The 14507-nt window shown below is 35.9% G+C and overlaps 1 pseudogene; it reads right to left on the bottom strand.

The window, feature by feature from the left end:
• LOC118998567 (ras-related protein Ral-A-like) lies at positions 1 to 611 on the bottom strand (annotated as a pseudogene).
• Between the last annotated feature and the right edge of the window lie 13896 nt (positions 612 to 14507).

The following is a 14507-nucleotide window of genomic DNA, read 5'->3' as shown; positions in this document are numbered from 1 at the left end:
TTATAAAGTGCAGCATCTTTGTCTGATTCTCCTGGCTAAACTTTACCTGTTTTTTCCACCATCTTTTGCTGTCCTCCATCTTTCTGTATCAAATTTTCCTCATTAAGTCAAAGAGACCGTCTCAACACCAGCACATGCTTCAGCACGTATTTCCTCATAGTTAACATACCACTGACCGACTCTGGCTTTCATCTCTTCTACAGATATCTGCCTTTTGTCCTCTAAATCTGACGTGTTACCAAGCAGCAGAAATGGAAACTTCTCTTCTTTTACTCTTAAAATTCACTCCCTGAAGTCAGCACTGGCTGCGAAGGATTCCACTTTGGTAGCAGACAACACACAGAGGAAACTCTCCCTGCCCCTGAAGCAGTTGTTTCTAACTGCAGCACAGTCCTCCTGCCCTGTTGTATCCAAGGTACAGGTCTGCACTTCCTCCCCACCCAGGACTACGTTTTTGTGGTAGCTGCCCTTTAGCAGGCTCCTAAGTCTTCCACGAACTCATCATGCATGAACTATAAAGTCAGAGCAGACCTGCCAATACAGCCATTGCCCCCCGTGATGACTTTGTGGAAGGCCAAAGAATTCTGACCCATGGGCTTTTTTGCAACCATCTTGTATCACAGGGTTTTCGCCCAAGGATTGAGAAGAATCTGCACCACAGCCAGTCTGCAGCCCCAGAGGTACCAGAAGGAAGTCATGGCTGATCCAGCTCCACAAACAGGCTACGTGCCAAGTGCAGCAGAAGGCTGGATTGCAATCTTTTAAATGGTTTTTAAATTTAATTTAATTTTCTTTACTTTTCTTTTATTGAATTTATTGGAGTGACATTAGTTAAAATAGTTTATAGGTTTCAGGAGCACAGTTCTCTAATACAGCATTTGTGTATTGTGATGTGCGTTCACCACCCAAAGTCGAGTCTCCTTTCACCATGTACTAGCTTTTACCCTCTACTCCCTCCCCATCTTTTCCCTTTTGTTATCACCATAATGTTGTCTGTGCTTATGGGGTTTTTTCTTTGCTTAATACTTTCAGCTGTTTTATGGCAAAAACTCATAGACTTTATTAACCAATGTCACCTCAATAAATTTAATAATTATTTGTTTAAAAGCTGTAGCTCAGTGGATTGAGCACAGGTTTGTGAACCAAAGGATTGTGGTTCAATTCCCAGTCAGGGCACATGCCTGGTTGCAGGCCAGTTCCCAGCGGGGGACACATGAGAAGCAACCATACACTGATGTTTCTCTCCCTCTCTCCTTCCCTTCCCCTCTAAAGATAAATAAATAAAATCTTTTTAAAAAGTATTATCTTAAAGAAAAAAAACCTGTCAGAGGGGAAAGTTTAGGGCACTTGGGAAAAAGGTTAAATGTTTTTATGATTGACCAGAGGAATCATTTTAGACTTTATACATTAAAAAAATTTCTATTCATAAAATGTGACATTGCCAAAAGATAATAGGTACATATTGAAAAGAGATATAGTGTATTTTCTTTTGGGTATCTTTTATTCCATTTAGTGTCAAAATAAAGAAACTTTAAACATAATAACCTTACTCAGTTTGTCAGAGTCTCAGAAAGATGCTTTGTTTCTCTTAAAATGTAGGCTCTCAGATACTGTGGGAACTTTAATTTTCACAGTACTTGAATTTCTAGGAAAGACAGGTTATGTTAACTTATAAACAATGAAGACAAATTAAATATGGGACTAGGTAGATTTCTTGTACAAAGTTCAGTGGAAGTGACTTTCAAGAGAAATATGAGAAAAAATATTGTAATCATTTCCTTTCATAAGTGCACCTTATTTAGCCAGCACATAACTATTTCCCCCACTTGACCACTTTTACAAGGGGAAGTGCCTTCGCACACACGCCACCTCGCCATCGCAGTTGGCCAGGACACGGTTCTGACATGCCGTCTTCTGCGTGCAGGCAGATACGGTCATATCTGTTCAAGTTGCTGTCTTCGCAGTTGGATTCTTTACATCATTGACGCTAAATGTGGAATTAATTATCTCTAAAGGTCTTCACACTGATTGCATTATAGGTTGGAAGTAAAACTAAAAATGGTTTTTATATATCCCTGGCTGGAAAGTAGAAGAGAAGGCCAATGCATTGACAACAGATAGTAGCATAAATTTGACAATTTTATGACAGATATTCATGGGTAGAAGAAAGACTATAATTCTTTATTTCCTTTCGAAGCATAAAGGGAGTGTTTTATGGAAGACAAGAGTATAAAATACAACTATGTAAATAATACTGGGTTACAAAAGGATTGTCATGTGCTGTAAAATGCAACAGAGAACACAGGAAATCACAAGATCTTTCATATAAATGCAATTTACACTCAAAATGGGCTGAGAAGATAATTGAAGAAAAACACATATCATGATTTAATTGTTGATATATGTTTTTATCAGAGGTATAAAAAGTGGCACAATGTATAATGATGCTATCATATTTTGTGAAATATAACATTCAAATTACAAAACATAAAAGATAAATACAAGAAGAAAATTCAGAATAGCTTTAACTTTCTTCCTAATGTCTCTCCAGCTTCTACTCTCTAAGTTCAGTTATTTCCTATAATCAGATTTTTTTGATCTAATAACATATATGCATGCACAAAAACACTATTTATATACATTCTATATATGTGTCTAATATATACAGATACACACTTGTATGTATACATTGCATACAGCACAATTAAATCTAGGGATTATACATACATGTGTATACATATATACATATATATACATACATATATTTAATTTTGTTTTTTCAGATGACAATTTGCTTGGTTTACTTAAGAAGAATAATTTTCTATTACTATTGGTGTTTGGAAATTTTTGAAGTATAAAATAAGTATACTCAATAATATTTCAGAGCAGAATAATGTAATAAACTATTTTATTCAGGAAAGTTCATTAAAGCTTGGTCCAGTTCATTGTATTATAAACATAACCTTTGTATGCTCACATTTACCTGAAGAAAAAAAATGAGCTAAATTTAATAGTTGCCTAAATACATAGTGTAAAAAAAACATGCATATGACTTTATTTCCTGCATATCACTTACTGGGATATGCATGTGCACCTGAATTCTCCAAGGCTGAAGAGGCACTCAGTTCTATATTCTTTACATATCAGAAGTGATGGGCCCATGGCGGGCCAGGGATTTCATGAGCTGATGGGTAATAGGCTGCTGGGAAACAGACATCAGCTCAGTGCTGAATCTATCTCAGAAACACATGCCTTTTTTTTAAATTAATATATTAAGTTTTTTCTTTATTTTCCTGAAAATTTTCAGTGTTTGAAATGTTAAACTTCTTTATTTTAATTTAGTATTTTTTCAAAGCTCTGAGGAAATTATTTTAATGAGAGTTTTAAGATAGTTTTTAAGATATTTTCAAGATAGCGTCCTAATTCTTCTGACCATTATTTTAAGAATGGTTCTGTATAATGGAAATTTTCTATTTCATGCATAGTTATAAAAATAAGGCACGTCCAGTCCTTTTGACTCACTGTTTAAAGAATGTCATGAGTGCATGTGGGTGATACAGTATTTCCTGTACGTCAGCCTGGCAAGTGCTCAGCTAGCTGCCTACCGAGGCAGGGCAGACCTCTGGCCGATGACGCCTAAGATCAGGGTGGCCTGGAGCAGCACTCCAGTGTGTGGAGCTCGGCTGTCTCAGTAGTGCTCTGGAGCCTGCCTCAGTTATACCTGGAAGGTGGTGTACTCCATCCTTCTGGGTCTTTTCAATAAATGTCTCGGCACCCTTGATGCCAAGTGGGGAACTTTCCCAAGAGCCTATCTGAGGGGGGTCCCACTCTGCATACATGGGTATTCTGATCACATGTGTAGATATCTCCGATGTGCCTCGGACGTGCCTACTCTGACCATGTGGGCATATATGTTTCCTTGCCAGACATGTCTGTTTTGACTTAGGTAGTTTCCCTCTTGCACCAGTGTCATGGCTGACTGCCAACCATCTTGGTTGATATGAGTGACTCCACTTGTTTACAGATTTTTTGCTACCTGGATTGGGCCAATGTCATTTTATTGGTCCTGCTCTCTGAGAGGTACAACTTCAGAGCTATGATTAGAGCCTCTACACTGTATGTTCCTTGTTAGTCTAATCTCTATTGTCACATGGGTTCTTTTTTGTAGTCCGCAGAATTGCTTGGGTGTCAATAGCACTGAAGATTTCTTCAAATGTGGGTGCACATGTGGATGCAAAAAACCACATTTCCTTGGTTTTACTGACCTCTACTTTAAAAGTATCATTTTTTTATTTCAAATAGAGCCCAAGAAAAATCTTTAGTAGAATTAACAGTACCTCTGACTCTGTCATCAACAAGAATGATAAGTAGTTTTATTATATTGCAGATAGCATTACATGAAAATCAGAGTAATTATTAGGCCTGCCATTAAATCTTATTATTCCATATTTTAATAAAGTACCAAAAATGTGTGTTTCTGTGTGTATGCATATATATATATTATAAATATGTTTATATTTAATTAATTGTATATCACTAGTTTCATTTTATCATGTATGTGTTATTTTATATTATAATAAAACTTTATTCTGATATGGAGCATATAGATTATGAAAACAAACATTTAAAGCTTGTATATGCATATCATATATACATATACACACACATATATAAATATAATATTTTGAAAAAATTGTGTTGATTTTTAATGTTCAATAGTTTGGGAACTTCCATGCATTCTCTGACAGAGAGGTTGGCAGGAAATCCATTAGGAAATAGAATATTCATATTGTGTATAACAAAGCAAGAAAACTAAACTAAATAATGTAATAATAGATGGTTGTCTTATAAAATGTTCATGAGAATAAATTCAATTTATTCATCTTTAAGTACAAAGCAGGATGTGTAAAAAATGGGCAACAGTTCTTCAAGTTCATGCAAAATACATGACTAGCTTTTCTCACTAAGAATATGTAGCTACACAAACTGAGATAAGCAGTCTCATTTAGCGAATGATAGTGTACTTGCACATTTCATATAAAATAATGTAACTGCATTTTCATAAGGTCAATTAAAAAAGAAGATACACAAAAATAATACAAATTACATTAAGTGACCAAGAAATTATTCAAAAATCAAGAAAATAACTCCAAATTTGGTTTAATGCTTACTTATTTTAGGAGCTGATTATATTTAAAAAGCTAATGTATTCAATGTAACTAATGTTTACATTATAAGATCAGTATTAGTTTGCCCTATGAAAACAACGTGGTTTAGTTTTATTTTGTGAATTGTCAGAATTGGCCCGATGTTGATTTTTTAAACGCAGTACACTTTCTAGCTAAAATAAAAGGTTTAAACATAAAATCAAGGTACTTTTATGTAAAATCATATCACAAAAGTAAGTATTACAAACCACTTAAACACACTTTACACTATCTTATGTAATATGGTGGGTTAAAAATATCTATTCAACATATTTGTTCTTTCAGCCTCCTTTTGACACAGAGGACACTTGTAAAAGTTTTTAATCTGTCAACAATATAAGATACAAACATGATATGAATGCTCTATTAAGCTAAGCTTTCCTGGAAAAGATTTAATAAGATATAAAGTTTCGGTTATGTAAGAAGAGTGAGTCCTTGAGATCTACAGTATAGTATAGTGGCCATACTTAAATGTTTATTATATTTTGTGCTTAAAAGTTTGCTTTGAGAGTAGATCTTATGTTAAGTGTAATAATAATAATGGAAGTAGAAGAGAGAAGAAAAAGAAGTGAATAAAGAGAGAGGAAACTTAGGAGGTGATGGTTTCACAGGTATATGCTTCTCTCCAAGCACATCAAGATATATGCATTCAATATGTACAGTTTTTTGTCAATCGCGCCTGAGTAAAGTGGTTACAAAAAAAGAAGACAGTTCTAAAATTCATGTAGTTTGATTCAACACACCGTTGGAGAAAAATCTACTTGAGAACAGTGTTTCTAAAGTATGTTCCCTGAAACATATTCCCAGGTCAGTGTCACCTGGAAACCTGTCATCCATGTAAATTCTCAGGCTCCACCCTAGAAACACTGAATCAGAAACTCTGGGCATGTCTAAGAAAACTTCCAGCTGATTCTGATGCATGGAAAAACGTGAGCACCCTTATTCCAGAGACAGAGAAATCTATCTCTGTATATGAAGAGTGTTATGAATGACTAAGAAGTCAAGGAGTTTTCAACTAGTAAAAATAAAATAAGAGGTAGATTCAATTTTCCTTACTCGATCTTTCAGATGTATGTGGTTGGCCTAATGCTGTAAGCAAGGTGACAGGTCTCTCTGATATGACTTGAGGTCCACGTGTATGAGTATATGACTCTAGGAAAAGTACAGCTGGAAAATTGGAAGACTACTGTTCTGGGGAATTTGGCAGAAGGGGACTCATTAACATGTGAGGAAGCCATTAATTCAAAACTTTACTAGAAGTATTTCATGAAGAGAACAGCTCAAAAGCACAGTTTTTCTGGGGAGCTGAAAGCCCAAAGCATTTATATGACAGGTTGGAGAAGCTCGGTTATAGCTGTTGTAGCTGCTCAGATTTGAGCAGAAATAGGGAACACGGGTGTTCCTCTTGGCACACGGTTTGCTAGACTGAAGCTATTGCGTTGGCAACAGTGTGATGGTCAAATTGGGTTTAGTAGCAAAGGGTGGCATAGAGGGAGGGACAGGAACCTCACTAAAGAAGTGGAAACATTTCAGTTCATCGACATCTTTAGGCACTTTTATAAAATAAGAGTTAGAAGGCTAAGCCCAAATTTGCCTCAATCATAAAAGAGTTAATATCCAGGTACTTATACAATAATTCATTGTTAACTAAAATTTAAATATCAGTGTCATCACCATGTCTTATTTGTAGAGCATCTAATTTTATCTTCAGCATATTTGTGGTATGATTTCTTATCTTACATTTTACAAATATGCAATGATTCACTCAGAGGACAAAGTTTCACCTGAAGTCTTAGAACAAAGACTTTCTAAGTAGCAAGTCAACAAAACTGTTCCTAAATATTCTGAAACAGACAAAGACAATGTCTTACTTACTTAGAAATGCTTCAGTACCAAAGGCAGAAATTAAATAGAGTTGTACTTTATTTCATTAATTTAGTTATCTTTTATGTCTCCACTTCTGTTATTAAAGCACTGTAATTTAATTTATTTCTTTGTTTTCAAATTAAACATATCTGGGAGATAATGGTTAATAGATTATATCGGTTTCAAGTGTACAATTCTATGATTCATTATCTGTAAATTCCATTGTGTGCGCCCCCCACCAAAAATCAAATCTTCTTCTGTCTCCAAATATTTGACCTTCTTTACTCTTACTAAAACCCCACCTCACTTCCCTCTGGCAACCACCATACTGTTGTCTGTATCTACGAGTTCTTGTTTTATTTGTTTTTCTTATTCCATTGTTGCTCTCAGTGTTGTATCTTACACATGAGTAAAAGTACATGGCTCTTAACTTTTTCTGACTGACTTATTTAGCTTAGCATGATATTCTCAAGGTCCATCTAGTTGTCATGCGTGGCACTCTTATCTTTTCTTAGGCTGAGAGGTATGTGTAGTGGTTATTATGTTCACCTCATACAGTAATTTCAGATAAAAATCAGTAATAGCAAGCTGACTACAATCCATTGAAAATACCATTGATTATTATGTGAGAAAGAAACAATTTTATTCTGTAGGTTTTATAATGAACTAATAATTATATTTTATTTTTACAAATACCCACATATAAAGATAGACCCAATTAAAATATTTTAAGGTATTTCTTAAACATTATACTAAATTGAATTACAAAAAAACAGGAGCCAGAATACAATGCTAACTATAAATTACCACATTTAGTCAATCTGGTAAGGCTGAGTGTTTGGCACACAAGTAGTTAACTCAGAAAATGTGATTTGATATTTTCAAGGGAAATATAATAATAATAATAATAATAATAATAATACCACTACCATCTTAGGGAGGATAACTGATACCTATTACTTACTTTTTTTGCCAGTTCAGTATAGATTAATGTAATCTATAGCCTGTTGTTAATTTGAAAATAACAAAATCTGTAGTATGGGTATGGCCCTTTTCATCATATGCACCCTCCGCCCTGCCCCCCCCCCCCCAGCTGGGGCAGCGAGAAAGCAAGACTCATTAAAGCGACTCAGTGGTGAAAACTGCCTCCACTCCTTGAGCCCTTCGCTAGACCAAACATGAAGGTAGCAAGATGCAAATTAACCCCTCTTGAGAAACTGCAGTTACTATTTTCAGTGACTCTTTTTAGCCCCCAGGAGAGAGTCTGAATTTAACCCAAAGTTAAATCAGAGTGTTGCTGGCCAAACAAAAGAGCAAATGTTCATATACTTTAAAAATTCATTATATCTCTCGTGCATTAACCTGTGCTCAGCAACATTTTCAGGTGTCTTGACTACGTTTAGTCCTTCAGTGCTGCTTACAGCTCTCCTAATGATTAAAGTAGAGAGCTTAAGGCTGTGTGTTTTTAATATTATCCCCTCATTTTAAAGTTTATTCACTGCATTATGCATATGTTTGATGACTCCATTACTTCTTTTTAATCCCTGCCTTTATTTCATGTTCATACATCAAAGAATTGGTTCAGCAATGTCATTACCCTGAGTTTAGTTTGTAGTTACATCCAAACTCCTTACTGTGGACTTTAAAATATTTCACATTTTGGCAGTTTTGTACAATTGCTGGGAGAGTGTTTTAAAAAAATATCCCTTCGTCTTCAAGGTTGTGGGAGCCCGCCAGGCTGCAGGGGACCAAGGACAGAGCCCCCACTATGAAAACGGTGGCGGGACTTGGTTTCTGGTCCCTAGAGCCGGCGGGTATCTTGACATCTTCCGGACCTTCTCCTTCTCAGCCTTGAAGGAAAGAACAAGACCTTGGCATATGCGTCATGTTCCAAGGAAGTGATAGTAATGAGGACACTGCTATCTTTGGGCTCATGTTCTCAGGATATGAGAACATCTTGCCCTCTTGATAGCCTTCGGGAATGTACAAACTTTTGTAAAACAGCATTGTTCTCAGGCCACTGCAGTTCTGCATATAAGCCAGCAGTTCCTTGAATAAAGTTGCCATTTGCCAGCAAGAGCACTTGGACCTCTCCATTCTTTTAATTAAGTTAAGTCCATCGCCTCACCTCGTGACCACCCTTGCTGCCGTGGGCGGCGGCACAAGGTTAACTTTCTTGCAGTAGAGCTGTGAGGTTTCTATTTGTTCTTTCCAGACCCAGTGGCTGAATCTCATGTTATGAGAAAAAGTGACCATTTCTCTAAACATTGGAATGAGAATTTAGTTGTTATCATCTCAACATCTAATTAGACCAAACAAATTTTTGAAGAACTACAAGAAAAAAATTTTAAAACTCAATTAACATAAAAACTATAAGTAGATAATTCAAAATATTCACTTTTTAAGCAAATGATTTGTGTTGATATGCATAGCTACTTTGTTGTGTAGGTATGCCATTTCCAAATTACAAAATTTATTTAACTAGTATAAAAGAAGTTGAACACTGAACCCAAAAATTTGTTTTGTTTTGTTTTGAAATTTTGGGACCCCTATGCCCTGTGAAGCAGCTACCTGTGAAATAATGCTATAATGTATGTCTCCTAAATTTCATGGTAAATTTAATTACTGCACGGAAATATGTATTTACAATAATACTTCATGAAAAAGATTTTCTCTGCAAAGGAACTGAGAAAATCTTAGATCCCCTCTATTTTACTGACAGCACCCCAATACTAATAGAAAAGAAATGTGTGGCTCCTTTTCTTGTTTAAATTCCATAAACCAATATTCTTTACAAAACCAAAAAGCAATTCAGCCCCCAAGACCTTAGTTTTCCCATCTAGATAATAAAATAGTTCATGATTCTCAAGAAATAAAATGTTGAATATCCCATTTGGCCAGAAGGACATGATATTATGAGTTAATAGGAGGCAAAAGAATGTGTGAGTCAGAAGATTCTGGCTTTACATGATGTGGTTAAGGTCACAGAGTTACAGAAAAGTTGGTAAAAATGAAGATTCTCTTGTGTCCTTGCACAAAATATTGGAGACATCCTGAGAGACTCATAAGCTCATGTTTCTCCTTTATGAATTTGCTGTTGTTTTTTTCACTATGAGGTTAAAATGCATGTTTCTAAATAATGATAATTAAAATTAGCATACAGTTACATGACACTTCAAAGCAATGTACAAAATCAATTGTAAAAATAAAGAAATAAGCTTAGAGTTACTAAGGATCATGTTTTCTCATCATTTTGTTTCATGCTTTTTTAGATCACAAATTTTCTTTTTGTAAAGACAGTCTTGTTTTTCAAATGTCAATCTCTGCAGAGATCTACTGAAAATATGAGAAAACTGCTTTGAAAGTACCAAGTTTCTGTAAATATTTCTTTTATTTTAACATAGGTTGTAAATACTTCCAATTTTTTAAAAAAGTCTAATTTTAAAAGATACCTTATATTTTTCATTAATGTAAAAATTTATTACACCTATTTTCTCTTACTGGTCCTGACACATTGTAGAAACTTGCACTCTGTTATATTTAAATTAATCATAATATTTTAGAGTGGAAATATTTTTAAATACTTTAAAATCTGCTTCCAATCTGATCTATGTCCTTTTCTAATAAGCAAGCACATAACAAAGAGCACCTTTGATATCAATGATGTACCTCTGGGGAAGAATTTGGAGCTGAAGATTTAATCATTTAAAAACAATTTCCCAGCTGAAAGAGTATATGACAGTTCCTGAAATTCCTGTTAGAATTTGTTAAATGTGAGAGGCATATGATAATATATTCTATTTTCTTTGGTCTTACTTTATAAGAGAAATCATCAGAAAAGCAAATAAACAGAAAATAAAAAATATTTTTATATACACGAGTGTAAATCAATATTAATAAGAGTGAATATGTAATACTAAAGTATTACCTTCGAATAGAAATGTCAAAATACAAGAATCCAAAGTGTCAGTAGATCTTGTACTAATTAATGATTTTATTTCCATAGCATTAGCCAGAACTGATGGAATTAAACAACATAATCAACACACACATGCACACAAGCACATATAAGTTAAGGTCAATGTTTTAAAATATGGAAATGCACAGCAGGATTGAGGAATAATTCATAACAGAAAGCACAATTGAGGAGATGGTAATTTCTCCAAAGATCTGATTTCTGATTAACATGAGGTACCTTCAGAATACAAAGACTCTATTCTGAAGGGAAGATGATTATTAATTACTTTCACTTGAATCGAGCCAACTAGGGTTAAATGTGGATACAAAGGAAGAGTGTTGAGAATAAAGACAGATTAGCTAAAATAATAACTTAGGGAAATTGTATTGCATGAGTTTGCTATAGATTTTACAGGTAAGAAAATCGTAGCTCTGAAGAGTGTATACATTTATACAAGCTTGCACAGCAAATGTCAGAGTCAAAGCTAAGGTCCTGTTCTTCAGACAAGGGTCCTATTAGGTTGTAATCTGCCTAAGTTAATTAATGGAAATAGAAATAGAAGCTCTTCTATCTTGATCACAACAAGATCATATGGCAATGGCGTGACTATAAATCCTGGTGCTGGGTTAATAACCACGTAAGTGTTATCTGGAGATCTCATGTGTGTGAGCTTCTGGGTCCAACCTATACTGGTTATAATTGAGAAAATCTAACTTGTAGCACAAGAATCTTAACTTCTAACAAAGTTCTCAGACACTCCTTCTCAGGCATGATTGAGCCATTATCCTGGAATACAGGTCAGCTGAGAAATTAAAAAATGACTACAATAAAGGATCTTTAAAATTGCAGATTTTGGTCTTGATTTTTCCAGAAAAAAAAATATCCTAAAATGAGGATTTGAGTACAAACCTTTGAGCAAAGTTTTTTGTCCTTGAAATTTCAGAGAATGTCACTCAGTAGGAGAGAAAGAGTTAGATCTGTAAGAGAAGAGACTGAAAATTCAGTAGTGGGTGCACTGGCTATTCTGGGCAACTGGATTATTGATGCATCAACTCCATGTCGTCGAGGAAAACCTCTCTCCAGGGCTGTTACTAACATGTATTCTCTCTTCCTCTCTCCTCTTCTCTGCCTCTGTCTCTCTCTTTCTCTCTCTCACACACACACATAAACACATACACTCAGGCAAACACATCTCTGACTTATTGTGCACTAAGAGGGTTACTAAAGTCAAATATCAAAGCCCTTTGGCGGAGAGTATTAAATTTTTAAGTAAGATCTTTTATTGTGAAGGTTAGGATGAGGGTCTGTGGGTGGGGCACTGAAAGCTTTTGCAACACAGAAGCCCCAGAGAGTCAATTAATGATTCTCGTGAAAGAATAACTGTAACCTATGTATGTGCGTGTTTACCCACCAAAATCCAAGTATAATTAATCTGCACTATTGTAAGTAGTTCTTCAGTATAATGTTCACAAATTTAGCAAAATATACAGAACATTAAGTCAAATGTACCTTTCAGATAAAAATGTATAATTGTTTTTAGTATAAGGATGATCCACATATTGTATAAGGATAGTACTTATACATGAAATGTAATTTATTGTCTGTCTGAAATGCAAATTTAACTGTGGATTTCTATGTTGTCTGACAACACTACTTTGGTGGGAGTATTAGTAAGGAACTGACTCTAATAATCCAGTAAGGAACTGGGTTATTAGAGTTTACTGTCAGCGTCAAGAAAGTCCTGAAATGTTTTTGACCCCAAATCCCTCTTTGCCCAAATAGTATGAGTGAAGACTATGAGAAGCCATTTGATTCATTTTAAAAATTGAAGAAGACTCTCTTTCAGACTACCTCTATAGAGGATGTGAATGCAGAAATGGGTTCTTAAAAATTTCAGAGATATTTGAATTATAATTATTTCTATGTTTGCTTTCTGGCACTGCTCAGGTACAGTTTTGCCAACTTGGAGGTGGCTGATTCCTTTTTTGTATCAAGAGTAAAGCAAACTGGGCTACGGAGTTAATTTTAAGCCCACAAACTTTTAAGCTTTCCTCTAACCACCATGACATGTGTGATCATTCAGGAAACAGAAATAGCTTTTCCCTAGACAGTTTTAAAATGTGTGAGAGAATTCTGTAAACAACGCCCTTCACAATGATTTCTATGTGTCTATGAAGTTACTTTCTTCCACGGAACAAATTTGATCAGCATATTCTAAGTAAACCCCAAATAATCCAGGTACAATAACATAGTACATGAATCCATCCTTCACACTGATAAAGGCATGTGTTTGCACCCAAACTGCTAAGAACAGTGGGGAAAACATCAAAGCTGTGCAGTGGGCAGTTAGACAAGCATAAGCATGGTAGGAACATAGTCGAGATATGGAAGGTCACTGGGGTGGAAAACCCCAGGTGCCTAGCAATGGATAAAACTGGGAAAACAAGGACCTTGCCCCCAGGGTGACATTTCCTCCCCACAAGTATTGCTGGTCATGTGGTTCAGGCCCTCCTAACTTTTCATATTACTGATCACACAGTTCTAGATCCTTCCATGACCTTTCTTCCCCTGGCATGTAGCTAGTCCTGGTCTAGACTCCCCTGGAAGAGGAACAAGGGGGCTGGAGGAAAGTCACACCCATCTCATACCAGCCCTCGCCTCATTGCTCCCTTAAGCAGTAAGCCCTCAAGACAATGAGGTTCTGACCCCCATCAAATAATCTGAGGAACAAAGCCTCAGATCTGTTGATTGCAGAGACGGAGTTTTGGCCAAACTAGAAATAGCATCTAGGCCTCAGTTGTGTTTCAGCTCCAGGCTTAGAAAAACAGCAAGGCCAGGCTGGTGATGTAATGGCTGACAACAGGACCTGCTGTGATGACTAATGCCCAGCTACCCTAGCACCAACCAAACAGTAGAGACCACAGCCCTGAAAAGACACACCTGGTAAGCTTAAGAATAGTCTACTGAGATCCTCCCCTGGGACCTCTCCTAAGCCCCTGCCTTTAGAGATCATGCAAAAACCCTCAGGAGGAAGAATGCAATCTCCAAAGCTACAAGAGCATTTCTTTAGCCTCTGTAACCTGTTTCTTGAACCCACACAGGAAACCCACAGCTCACTTCTTCCACCTCTTTGACTTTCTAACTAAACTTTTGCTTGTATTTCAATATTGCCTCTCAATTCTCTCTTAGCCAGAAGGTAAATACTGGGATTGCTGAACCAAGGCCTAATTGCTGATAATCCCCTGGCTGATTTTGGGGGCTTAATGAAGGCAGATTCAAATCATTATTTGTCATGGTGAGCAGCATTGTTTAGACCATTTCTTCTCTGTGGACTCACTCTGTTTCTCCAGCCAATTTACCTCTCTTGTAGAAACAATAATATTTTAAAATCTGCTGAAGTCTCACCAGCTCTCTGCCATGCTTCACTTTTTAACCTCCCTTAACTAAGCAAGTGAGTTTAATTCCTTACTCAAAGA

Source organism: Sturnira hondurensis, unplaced genomic scaffold, assembly GCF_014824575.4.
Source record: "Sturnira hondurensis isolate 20B ecotype Veracruz unplaced genomic scaffold, ASM1482457v3 Scaffold0014384, whole genome shotgun sequence".
NCBI lineage: Eukaryota > Metazoa > Chordata > Mammalia > Chiroptera > Phyllostomidae > Sturnira > Sturnira hondurensis.
This window is presented reverse-complemented; position numbering and strand designations above follow the sequence as displayed.